This window comes from Oryza glaberrima, chromosome 5 (genome assembly GCF_000147395.1).
Source record: "Oryza glaberrima chromosome 5, OglaRS2, whole genome shotgun sequence".
Lineage (NCBI taxonomy): Eukaryota > Viridiplantae > Streptophyta > Magnoliopsida > Poales > Poaceae > Oryza > Oryza glaberrima.
In genome coordinates, this window is record NC_068330.1 from 9,050,960 (window position 1) to 9,062,527 (window position 11,568).

The following is an 11,568-nucleotide window of genomic DNA, read 5'->3' on the forward strand; positions in this document are numbered from 1 at the left end:
TGCGGTCCTCTAGACAACACATTTCATCATGAAAAGGAGGTATAGTCAAATTCGAACAAATATATACTCGAAGCACATTATATTCTCCTTTACTATCATAATTGCCAATAATATGAAAAATCACATCAGAAGGGCATGGCAATTCAAATCAAGCAAATAATTTCTTCTCTAAACAGTTGAGTAGACAAAGATCATCAAATTGAATATAACCCCAAGTATTTAAAGAAGATAACAATTTAAGCTCTTCATTCTCGCTAGAAATGTGAATAACATATTTAAACTCAACACATAGTGGCTCTACTATAGAACTAACATGTTTATTCACTAGTTGTGGCATGGATATAAGTGAAGCATCGCACAACTCTTCTTTATCACAAGAAACATCAAACAAATTGTTTTGTGACAAAGGTATTTTAGTAATTGTTTCCACTATGGGTTGCTCTAATGTAGCATAAGTAGCAGACATAGTTGGTATATCATAAATATGCATACCTTGAGTAGCTGTAGCACTATTATCATTACCTTTTTTCTCATCTTCAGAAATTATCAGCCCTTGGTCAATTGAACATTCTTCAAGCATGCATAGAGCTATAGATAAGTCTTTTTCCTCTTCGTCTTTCTTCTCTTTCTCATTACCTTTGTTATTTTTAGATGCCTGCAAAATATTAGTATCCAAAACAATAGGCACAACATTATGTTCGTTTTGTAATAACTCAGACTTAGTTGAAGGCATCACAATAGTATCTTTCCTGGTATCTCTGAAAATCTCATCGATTCTATTTTTCGTCCTTTCAATACTATCTTTGAAAATTTCCTCGATTCCGTTCTTCATCCTTTCAAGATTATCTTCGAAAATTTCAGTAAAACTCATAGGTACCAATTTCATTTTCCGACCATTATGTCTAAATGTGTATGCATTAGCAACAAAATTATGCGATCCATTATTATCATATACCCATGGTTGACCAAACAACAAAGAACATGCTTGCATAAGGACACGATCAAAATTGGCAGTATCATGGTAATTTCCAATCGAAAAGTTTATTCTCACAATTCTATTTACCTTGAACTTACCACAAGAGTTAAACCATTTGATGTAATATGGATGAGGATGCGGTTGTGTAGGCAACTCAAGTTTCTCAACCAAATATGAACTCACCAAGTTATTGCAACTCTCACTATCGATTATAGTACGACATGCTCTATCCTTAAGCATAAACTTTGTTTCAAATAATTCGTGGTACTGCCATTGCTCTGCTTTCTCCATTTGTGAACTTAGCACTTGTTGCACCCAAGTATTTTCATCATGTGGACCTTGTTGGTATCGCTGATTTTGAGCGCCACTCATACCTGTCATTGCAAACACAAAAACAACAACAAACAATGAAGGTTATCCCTAATAATCTGCTACGCGGTGTAGTGGTGCCCCTCAACAACTCAGCCAAATGGAGCACCTTACCAAGCTCTTACAAGTGTCTTACCATCAATGCTATGGACGGCACAGCCGGTGGCTGGTTCGTGACACCTTGAAGGACGTGATGTGGCGATTGCAAGGATCAAAGCGGTGCTGACCAGAAGTATATATGTGGAGCTTGGGAGGCACAATATATAGTAGTAAAGGGACGCAATTGTGCTAATCAGAAAATGCAAAGTTGAATAATAGTTCAAAGTACTAGTCAATGTGCTGGCCTAGTCTAGACTCAACTCTAGCTCAAGCAAGCACCCGACAACACGAAGGACTAGATATGAATCAATGCACAACTCTGCACTCTGAAAACATACTCAAAGGATGAATGGTTTTCTTTTCTTTCTTGGTGCGGCTTTTTTTAAGCACCTTTCTACCTTTTTTTTCTTTTTTTTAGGTGCGGCTTTTTTTTTCTTTCTTTTTCTTTGCACCTTTCTTTTTTATTTTTTTCTTTCTTTTTTATTTGTTTTACTTTTTTTTCAACAAGAAGTGAACCACTGACCTCGAACAAGGACCCAAATGTAAATATGAATATTACAGGGACTCAAATGCAAAGTGCAAAAATAAAATTGGATCATCTCAAAAATAGATTGCTCATATCATGTAGGTTCCGTTTTTATAAAAATATCTCAAATCCGCTACTTAACAATTCTATAAAGAGGAAAATACGGACAGTCACGGATAGATCTGATGTCTCTCCTCACGCGCACATAGTACTCCCCTCATGCGCACAGTACACGCGAACAGTACGGCAACTCCAAAACCGTTTGATAAAAATTTCTCCAAATGACAAAAATGGAAACCCGACGACGAGACGATTCAATTTTTCAAGGTCCCGGCAACAACTGACGAGATGAAAAACTAGACCCAAAACTGACGTACAACTCACACACTTGAGTGATGAACCCTAGACCTAAGTGATGAACAGATGCAATACTCAAAACTAGAAATTAAATCTAAAACTAAACCAGTACTCCACATGATGATGCAACCTAGAATTCAACAAAGCAAAATCTAATAGAACAATGCAACGGCTCAAATTATCCAGGTAAAGAATAAATATTTTTGTGTGGCAATTTTCTGGTTATGGGAAGATAAATTACCTAACGGGCAACCGTGCTCTAATACCAACTGATGAGGGAGTTAGGTCCCGATCTTCCGATAGGTATTGATAAACAGTCGATTTGGGCGGAGTCGCGACACAAATCGATCTGACTTCTGAACGAACACGCTACTGAGCCCTACAATCGCAGCACCACGTCTCCTCTGGTTATCAACCGTGCCGAAACCCGGATGATCTCACCGAGAAGGCTAATCCCTGCATGCGAATCGAAGAAATAAAGCAAGAACAAGATAAATTGCAACCAAATTGCATATGAATGATTAAGCACACGAATTTGTTGTTCTACAAACCGATCTAGCGGCGAAACTATTCTTGACAGAATAATCTAAGCAAAACCCGACTCTAAATGATGACGGCTACTGAATAAATGTGCTTAGGGACGTCCTAGGGTTACCTTAGGGCGCGTACCCCCTTGGGCTAAGCCCACGACACAATTACAAGGCCCAAAACTCAAATCAGATTCGGACTGGATGAGGTATGTGGCTTGTTTTGCAGATTCCTGGCAGCTCTGTAGGAATTTTGACGTGGGACCAAAACCATCTAAAAGTAGACTCCATAAGCTTTCCAGCAAGTACTCATGGGCCCTGAAATTCCTTCTACATCAGCGACTAGGTCCGTTTGAAGTTGATGCTGTCAGGAGGCCCGAATCCGAATCCAAAACGTGTAGAACTTTATCTCTTGTCTTCTATGGATCAAAAGTGACGTGGTGAGATGAAAGAAGACTTGGAGAAGGTCTTGATTTGGTCCCCAATCAACTTCTTCAATCATTCATCCATTCCTTACGCTCGGTCTCTTTTCTTTCGCCCAAGCAAGTAACTCTGCAAACGAAAACACACAAAACTCATTGTGTAGCAACGTTTGTTCAAATATATAACAAGTATATCTAATATAGAACATATGCACCTTTGGTTGATTAATACATAAGTTATTCATGGTTATATCCGAGCTAGTTGTGTCCTCATCAGGTGGCAACGGCGAACTCGAGGACGACAATAACTGCTGAAACCCCGACGGGAACGACAATTGGGACCAACCCTAGGGGAGATGGATCCGTTGCCGGCGAACTAGGGGGAGGCCGATCCCTCACTAGCGGGCTCGGGGGAAGTCGATCCATTGCCGGCAAGCTCGAGGGAAGGCCGATCCATTGCCAGCTTGTTTGTAACCTATTGTTTGTTCTAGTGATCAGATTGTATCTGTCTGTTCGACTTTGTTCTTGTTTATAGCTGTATTTTCTTGTTTGTGATATGGATCCGATTCTTATTTGTCTAATGCTTGCATGCTGTTAAAATTGATTTTTTTTTCTTTTTTGGGCCCAAAATACTTTTTTAGGTGAGTGTTAGGCTGCCGCCTGCGGAAAGTGAATTTTCCCTAGGGCTCTTAGGATGCCCATTTGCGAAAAATTGATTTTCGCATGTGGGTGGAGGCTCTGCCTGCGAAAACCGATGATTTTCACAGGCCTTAGCATACAGGCGAAGTGTTTAGCCACATGCGAAAACTTGTTTTAGCCACCTGTAAAAGTCATTTTTCTAAGTGTTTATTGACCAACTGCAACATGTGCAACAACCTAATTATGTGATCCAAAAAATCCATATCTGAAAATGCTACGAGAGATGTAAGGAGATAAATGTAATATTTTTTTAACATATTGGAATAGAGATCGCAACATTCACAAGGCAAGTACTCCCTCCATCCCATAATATAAGGGATTTGTCGGAGGGTAAACTCCTCAAGCGAGGGACAGTGAGGCCACCCTTGTTAGTTCGGCTGGGGGCAGCCGGTGAGAATCGAGGACACGGTGGAAGGTGTGACGTAGAGGGGGTCGGGCCCCTCAAGAACGATGAGACAAAAGGGGTTTGTACAGGTTTGGGCCGCTGAGAAGCGTAAGACCCTAGTCCTGTGGTTGGTTGATCGAGTGTGGAATATAGGCACTTGAATCTCTAAGACCCAAGCGTGAGCTAGCCATAGAGCCGATCTCCCCCCTCCTTACTAGGCCTAGACCTCCTTTTATTTCTCAAGGGGCTGCCATATGGACCTAGAAGTCTACCCAGGAATGAGGAAGGATATTCTCTACATTAAATGCATGTCTTATCGCTTGACATGGAAACCACACGCACGGGCGCCGTGGCATGGGGCCCAACAAATCGAATAGGCTGACATGAGGGACGCCCGCGCCAGTCCTCATTTAATGAATGGAGACTTCTGAGTTCAAGTTTGCACCGGGAAACGGGAGCCCTGCCTTGACCAGAGTGGATGAATCGACTTCGGCTGGGATGAAAGCCTCTCATCATCACGACGTGACGGATCAGGCCAGGCTGCACGCCGCCTGACAAGTGAGCAGTATGCAGGCGCACTACTCCGGTCCCATCAATCATTTGGCCGGTCACAGACCGGTCAGGCGTACAATGCGCCGCATTTACGGCGGTATGAGCGGACTTTTAATGCGGCGTGGCGCGCCCGCTCATGCCACCTTAAATGCAGTTAGGTGGGCGTTGGGAGCGCCCACCTAACCCCGCACACACTACTAGGAAATCGGACTTATGCAACAGCTAGAAGTCGTTGCAATATGCCCAAAACCGTTGCAATAGGCCCAAAACCGTTGCAATAGGAGAAAATGCAATGGATTTTTATCGTTAGGGCTCGTGGCGCAAAACTCTGTAGTAATAGGGTTTTTACCACTTGATCACTTTGCCGTTGCAAATAAAAACTTGTTTTGCAACTGAATGAACCGTGGCTATTAACAGATAATGCAACGGAGGGTTGGCGGTAATAGAACGTATTGCAACGTCAGATGCTGTTGTCGTAGGAACTAGTCGCATCGCAACAAAGTGTGGTAATAAGTGCTTTTGCAAAACGTGTATTACAACGGGCCTCAAACGTGGTAATAGGTCGACCTCTATTGCCATGCTCACAATTTTGGTTGCTATAGATAGATCCCACTATTGCCACGCTACACATGTCTCATTAGTATAGTTGGACCCCCGATTGCCACTCAAAATATTTGGTTGCTACAAGTGGGTACCTATATTGCCACTAGAATTGTTTTGTTGCTACAAGTGTGCACTTCTATTGCCACTAGAATTTTTTCGGTTGCTATAGGTGGGCATCGGTTTTGCTACGCTAATTGGTTTGGTAGCTATAGGTGGCCACTTCTATCACCACTATTTTTTTTGTTGTTATAAGTTGGTGCTGCTATTGCCACGATTAAAGTTTTAGTGGCTATAGATGGGCACTGCTATTGCCACGATTACAGTTTTAGTGGCCATAGGTGTGTACTGCTATTGCCACGATTACAGTTTTTGTGGATATAGGTGGATACTGCTATTGCCACCGTAACATTGCGTCGACAAACGTCGCGTTGCGAAAAGATGATGCATCTGTTGCCACAATGAATGTTTGGTTGTGGTATGGGTGAAACACTATTGCCACCCTTAATATGCAGTTGCATATTGAAGCAATCAATTGCCACATTGTTCTATTTAGTTGCTACATCTTGCATATGAATTTTCCACGCACAATTTGGTGGCCAACCAAATTAAACAAATTGCAATTCACACCCATAACACAATATCTTTTGTCGAAACCATCGAATGCTAAATTCTAGAACACACCCAGTACTCAAAGACATAATATTTTTAACACAATTGTGCGAGGATATCCAAAGCTAATTACATAAAATTGCACGGAATTCTTTCATCTGGCTTAGAGTTAAGCAAAGCCATCTCGTTGCCTTCATGTTGACATTCCCATCAATTGTCCGTCCACTTAGGTAGCTTTGTCCTAAAAAGAAAGAATGACTTTGGTATTTGCATCATATGAAATTAAACTTGTTAAGAATTTGCTACAACAAGAGGGTTGATCAATCTGAGAGCATATAACAAAACCCTACACTTTGACATGTGAAACAGAAAAACTGACAAGAGGTAGGGGGAAGCTTCATAAAATTGAACCTGTGATTTGCCACCTTGGTCCTTCGTTTTGTTTGCAAACGATCATTTTCTTGCAGCTAATTGTTCCTTCAGCTGATGCGGACCAATATAAGACACCGCTGTATTATGTACAACATTACTTCTAGTAGTCCGAGTACCAACTGAAGGTGGGTTAGATACTGGTTGAGGATGCTGCAGGTTCTTTTCTGGGTTATGCTGCGATACAATAATGTTACGCCCGGAAATTCACTAGTAATTTCCGAACTAATTTGTGCATAAAATCCTCGTCCAGGAATCAGCCGAGGTACACAAACTGACAATTTAATATACAAATCCATCATAATAATAACGTTACATACTTACAAAAGAAAAGAAAAACAAAAGCAGCGGAATTAACGGTCTAGCGATGGCTTCAGCTCCACTCCCACAGGCAACTCAATTGGGGTATAAGCCAAACGTCTTCTCCTTCTGGATCCTTTTTCTTCAACTGAGGTTGATTGATTATTGCAAGAATGAGCATATGACATACTCAACAAGCCACACAGCAAATATGCAAGTGCACAAGGATACCAAATGATGGCATAATATAGGCTCATTTGCAAAAGCAGCATTTAGCAAACATTTAAGAGTAATAAAACAGTAGAGTACTTTAATCATTAATTTTAATCAACACTGAACAACACGCTCATGCTGCTCAGGCCCAACCATTCTGAACAACCATACCCGGCTGTAAAGATCTAACTCCAAACCAGGAGCTAAACAAATTATTACCAATTATAGCATCAATAATTATTGTGAGAGGTGTGAGACTAATCACGAAAAACATTGCTCAACTCGCCCATAACCGTAGACACGGCTATTCGAATAGTTTTACTCTGGCCAGAGGTGTACCACTGTACCCACAAGACACAGCCTCAACATCATGTCTACCATGCGTCGTGATACTGGAAAGTACCCGAACAGAGGCTGTGACAGTACCCCTGCACAACACAACTCACCACAGTACACCACTCTTGGATCATAATCACCCCCTCTATAAATATAACCAGAGGCATGGACTCCCCAGCGACCTCCACGGACTTCTCGCCGCTTCTCAGTCTGGCACCCCGTAATGAACCATGTTGTACAAAAGGTAAAGCCGTTGCCCACGCTGGCTTGTGGTTGGCACGGTTAATGTCTCACAACAGTAGCTCGCGAACCGGTCCTTAATTGCCATGAGCACGACCTTCACAACCATGTGCTCACAACCCACCATTGATAAATTTTAATTGGCAATAATTAATTAACCAATCACGATTGACCATCGTGAGCTACCATTAAATATAACCATAAGTGATAGTGTAACATTAGTTATCCCAATCATGTGCTAATGTTTCTAAGCATGGCTAAGCAATTATATATATAGCATTTAGCTGAACCCAAACCAATATATAAGGTTCTAGCTAATCAAATTATAACCCATAGGAAAATAAAGTCATCTTCGGCCATTAATTAATTGGGAAAGGCTCACCACCCAATGACATTCTAAAATAATGCATAAGTTGGAATAAAACATTAGCTTTAAACGGGTTCAACATGCTCAAAGGGTTGTTTGGGATCTGTGTGACTTGCCTTGAGCTTCTTCAAACGCTTCCGAACCTTCCTCAACGAAAACGCTCTCCTCCGGAATGTCGGAAACTAAAGCGAAAGAACAAAATCAACAAAACAGTAAAAAACAAGCATAACCAGTACATGTGGATATTTTTAACATGTAGATCTCGATTTTAGATGAATTTAGCAACTTGAACCACTCGAATCCGAGTTACGATGATTTAGTTATGAATTTCCGAAGTTTAATCGATTTTCATCTAATAGAGAAAACTATGAAAAAGGGATTAATGACGTCATCGTTGACATCATCAATGTCGACTCGACATCAGCGACGACCTCGCCGGCGCTAGAAGACTCGGCCGGACTTTTGGAGGGTACCTACGCGTAGAGGAGAACAACGCGATCTCACCGGTACTAACCAATGCGACGAACGATGACGGATGACGACCGGCGACGAGGTTCGACGGCGGCGGCGGTTCGGTGGACGGCGGCAGCGGCTCTCCGGTGACCGGTGGCGACGGCGCAGGGGCGGCCGAGCTTCCCCTCTTCCACGCGCACCCGACGGCGGCGTGAGGAGGCGGCGGTGACTAAAACGACGGCGCAAGGCGGCTGTTCGCCGGCCGGCGACGGCGGCGGTTTGGGTGGCGCGGCGGCGGCACTACGGGGCACGAGAGAGCTCGGGAGATGGGGCAAACGAAAGAGGGCGACTAGGGGATGCTATTTATAGGCTTGGATTGAAGAGATCGGACTCCAACCGAGAGGATTTGAGCCGGAAAAACCGAGGGTTAGTTGGAGAGATAAACTCGAAAACGAATCCAATTTCGCGTCGAATTCAAAGGGATAAAGTCGGATTTTTGGGGGAAGAGATAGAGGAGGATAAGAGGAATATTTTCCCTCAACTAATTTTACAAACGGAGCACAGGAGGCGGCGGATTTGGTGGAGGAAGCGGCGGCTGCACAGGTACAGGACGGCTGGCTCGGGCTCTGTCCAAGCTTGAAGGCGACACTGTAGCAGGGAGGCGAATTAGACTTTTCTTCTTGGGCTGGCTGAAAACAAAGCAAAGAAAGAAAGAGGAGGAGCTCGGCTGGGCCGACTTGGGCTGCACAGCACGCGCGCGAGGGAGAGAGATGTTGGGCTGAAATCAGCCCAACGGCTTAGGAGAGGATTTAAAAACTTTTTCCAATTAAAATAATCACTGAAATGATCTTTGAATTGTTAAAAATACTTCCAATGCTCAAATAATTTCAAGAAAAGTCCTGAAAATACTTGGACACTCAAAGTACTTAACAAAATTATAATCAGACCATTTAATGATTAATTTAATATGTCGATAATTACTGAAATGTTCTTTGTATTAGGAATTGAGCTCCGAAAAATCCGAGAAAATTTCAGAGAGTATAATTAACTCTGGAGAATTTAATAAAAATTAAATCCATCCATGCTTTATATTTAGGAAATTTTATTTCCCACATTTAACTTCACTTGTAAATTAATGAACATTTAATATAAATTCTAATAATAATTTATTAAATAATTTATAAATCCTAAGACGAAAATCAGGATGTGACAAATAAGTTGCAGAGAAACAATTAGCATCCATTATTTGCAGTATCCAATCACGCAAAACATTTTATTTGTAATCAGAAACTAGCTGAGGTAAAGGATGTTCATCATTTGTAGTTTGTTCTTCCTCTCGTTGAGTCATGTTTGTTGGAGAAGCCTCTTGTGCAGTCCCATTATTCCCATCATTGTTTGGCTGCAATTATAGTTGGTTTAGAATATAATCCTCAGGGGATTTGGGAAGTTTAAATTGTTGTGTTGTCTACATGTGGATATTTCATAAGAGATGCTAATCTGTACTCTAAATTCCACACTAATGATAGATAAAGGCAGGCCGGTATAGGAGGTTAAGTGAATTACACATTGAATAACTTAATTTAGCAAGTTAAGAAATTTCATTAAATTTATAGTACCTGATGTAGATTTTCCTTTCCTTGTGCTCCTTTGATCATTGAGAGGAGCTCTTGCTTATCAGCATCCCTTGCCTCTTTATTAGCCTTCTTCAGTTCTTCCAATTCCCTCCTATGTTCTTCCCTTTGCGCTTCCATCGCAAGCCTATGCTCTTCCCTTGCTGCTTCCAGTTGACGCATCATATTTCTCCTTTCCTCCAACTGTTCATCATCTCGTCTTGCTATGTCTTCTTGTAGCTTCCCAAGTGATTCCTCAATGGCTATGTTCTCCTCATGAAGTAGCTGCTCATGATAGGTTTGTTTCTTGAACTCCTTAAGCAGTAGCTGCCTTCTATTTGGGTACATCGCCATGTATCCATTACCATGCAACCTAGTTTTTTTGGACTGTGTGACTTGCTGGTATGCGCTCTGGAAAATTAGGTTTCTCTCCAGGTTTGTAACGATGTTATCATCTGATGCATTTGATTCCCTCTCTGAATTTTTGGTGCTTGTTGTATCCTAAAGTTGATAACGCACATATGGAGTTAATTGTATATGTAATTGCAATTCTCCTCTTTGCATCATCAATTAGTAAAGGTTCCAAAAAAATTAGTTAGAACTCACATAGATATGCTTAGATGCTTGGTTTGTCCATGTCCCATCCTTAGTGTGTGTCATGAACCAAAGTTCCAAATCGGTGGGCTCTTCCCTGGTTTCTGGGTTCCTCTGATTTGGCAATAGAATAAAAAATTAATATTGTATCCTGCTATAACATGCATAAACATGTGATTGTGAAGTTATTACCTTCTCATTGCTCAACTGAGAAAAAAGGCTTCAAGCCTGCCAGATGTTGTGTCTTTCTAAGGTTCTGATTCCGAGTATTCCTGGTGCTGATGCTCTGCACATAGCGGGGATAGATTAAACTTACATTGCTTGAAAGCATTGCTTCTATTTCTAGAAGTTTCAATTCATAAGAAGAGAATACATGTCATCATACCTAGAAGTGAGGAGTCCCAAAAAACTTCACCAGATAGTGCCACTATAATGTTCAAATCAGTAGGACAATGGTGCGGCAGTAGCCCACCCCGCATCCCCACTCCATCCATGCATGCGCGCGTTGAGCATGGATTACCATGCCTGGCTGGATGTGGGGCCCGCTTGTCATTGCTCGGTAAATGGCATTAAGAAAGATACTCCCTCCGTCCCAAAAAAGAGCATTCCTAGCATCCCAATGCAAATTTAGTGAGGAATAAAGATGACCAAAATGCACCTCATTATTGTAGAAAGTAGTAATAGTGATAGGTAGGTAAAGGGTATTTAAGGGATAAAACTTTCTCGTTTTATGTGCTAAGAGTAGGTAGAATGGTAAAAGTTGGTTTTTATGGGGACAAAATTTAAACTTCAGAAGTTAAGTTTTTTGGGACGGAGGGAGTAGGTCCCAACAATGCGCAGTTGCCAGCCGTGTACTGATGTACTCTTGTGCGACAGCTAATACGCGCGGGCGTGTTGCCCGC

General features: G+C 41.8%; 1 long non-coding RNA gene across 2 annotated transcripts; it reads right to left on the reverse strand.

The window, feature by feature from the left end:
• Nucleotides 1-6,022: 6,022 nt before the first annotated feature.
• Nucleotides 6,023-9,102, reverse strand: LOC127773183 (uncharacterized). 2 transcript variants are annotated; one of them, XR_008017531.1, is made up of 3 exons: nt 8,524-9,102; nt 6,536-8,191; nt 6,023-6,365 (listed from the first exon to the last, which is right to left on the reverse strand). It is a non-coding gene; the product is annotated as an uncharacterized LOC127773183 (long non-coding RNA). The 2 variants fall into 2 exon arrangements; XR_008017532.1 differs by having other exon boundaries at nt 8,514-9,102.
• Between the last annotated feature and the right edge of the window lie 2,466 nt (nt 9,103-11,568).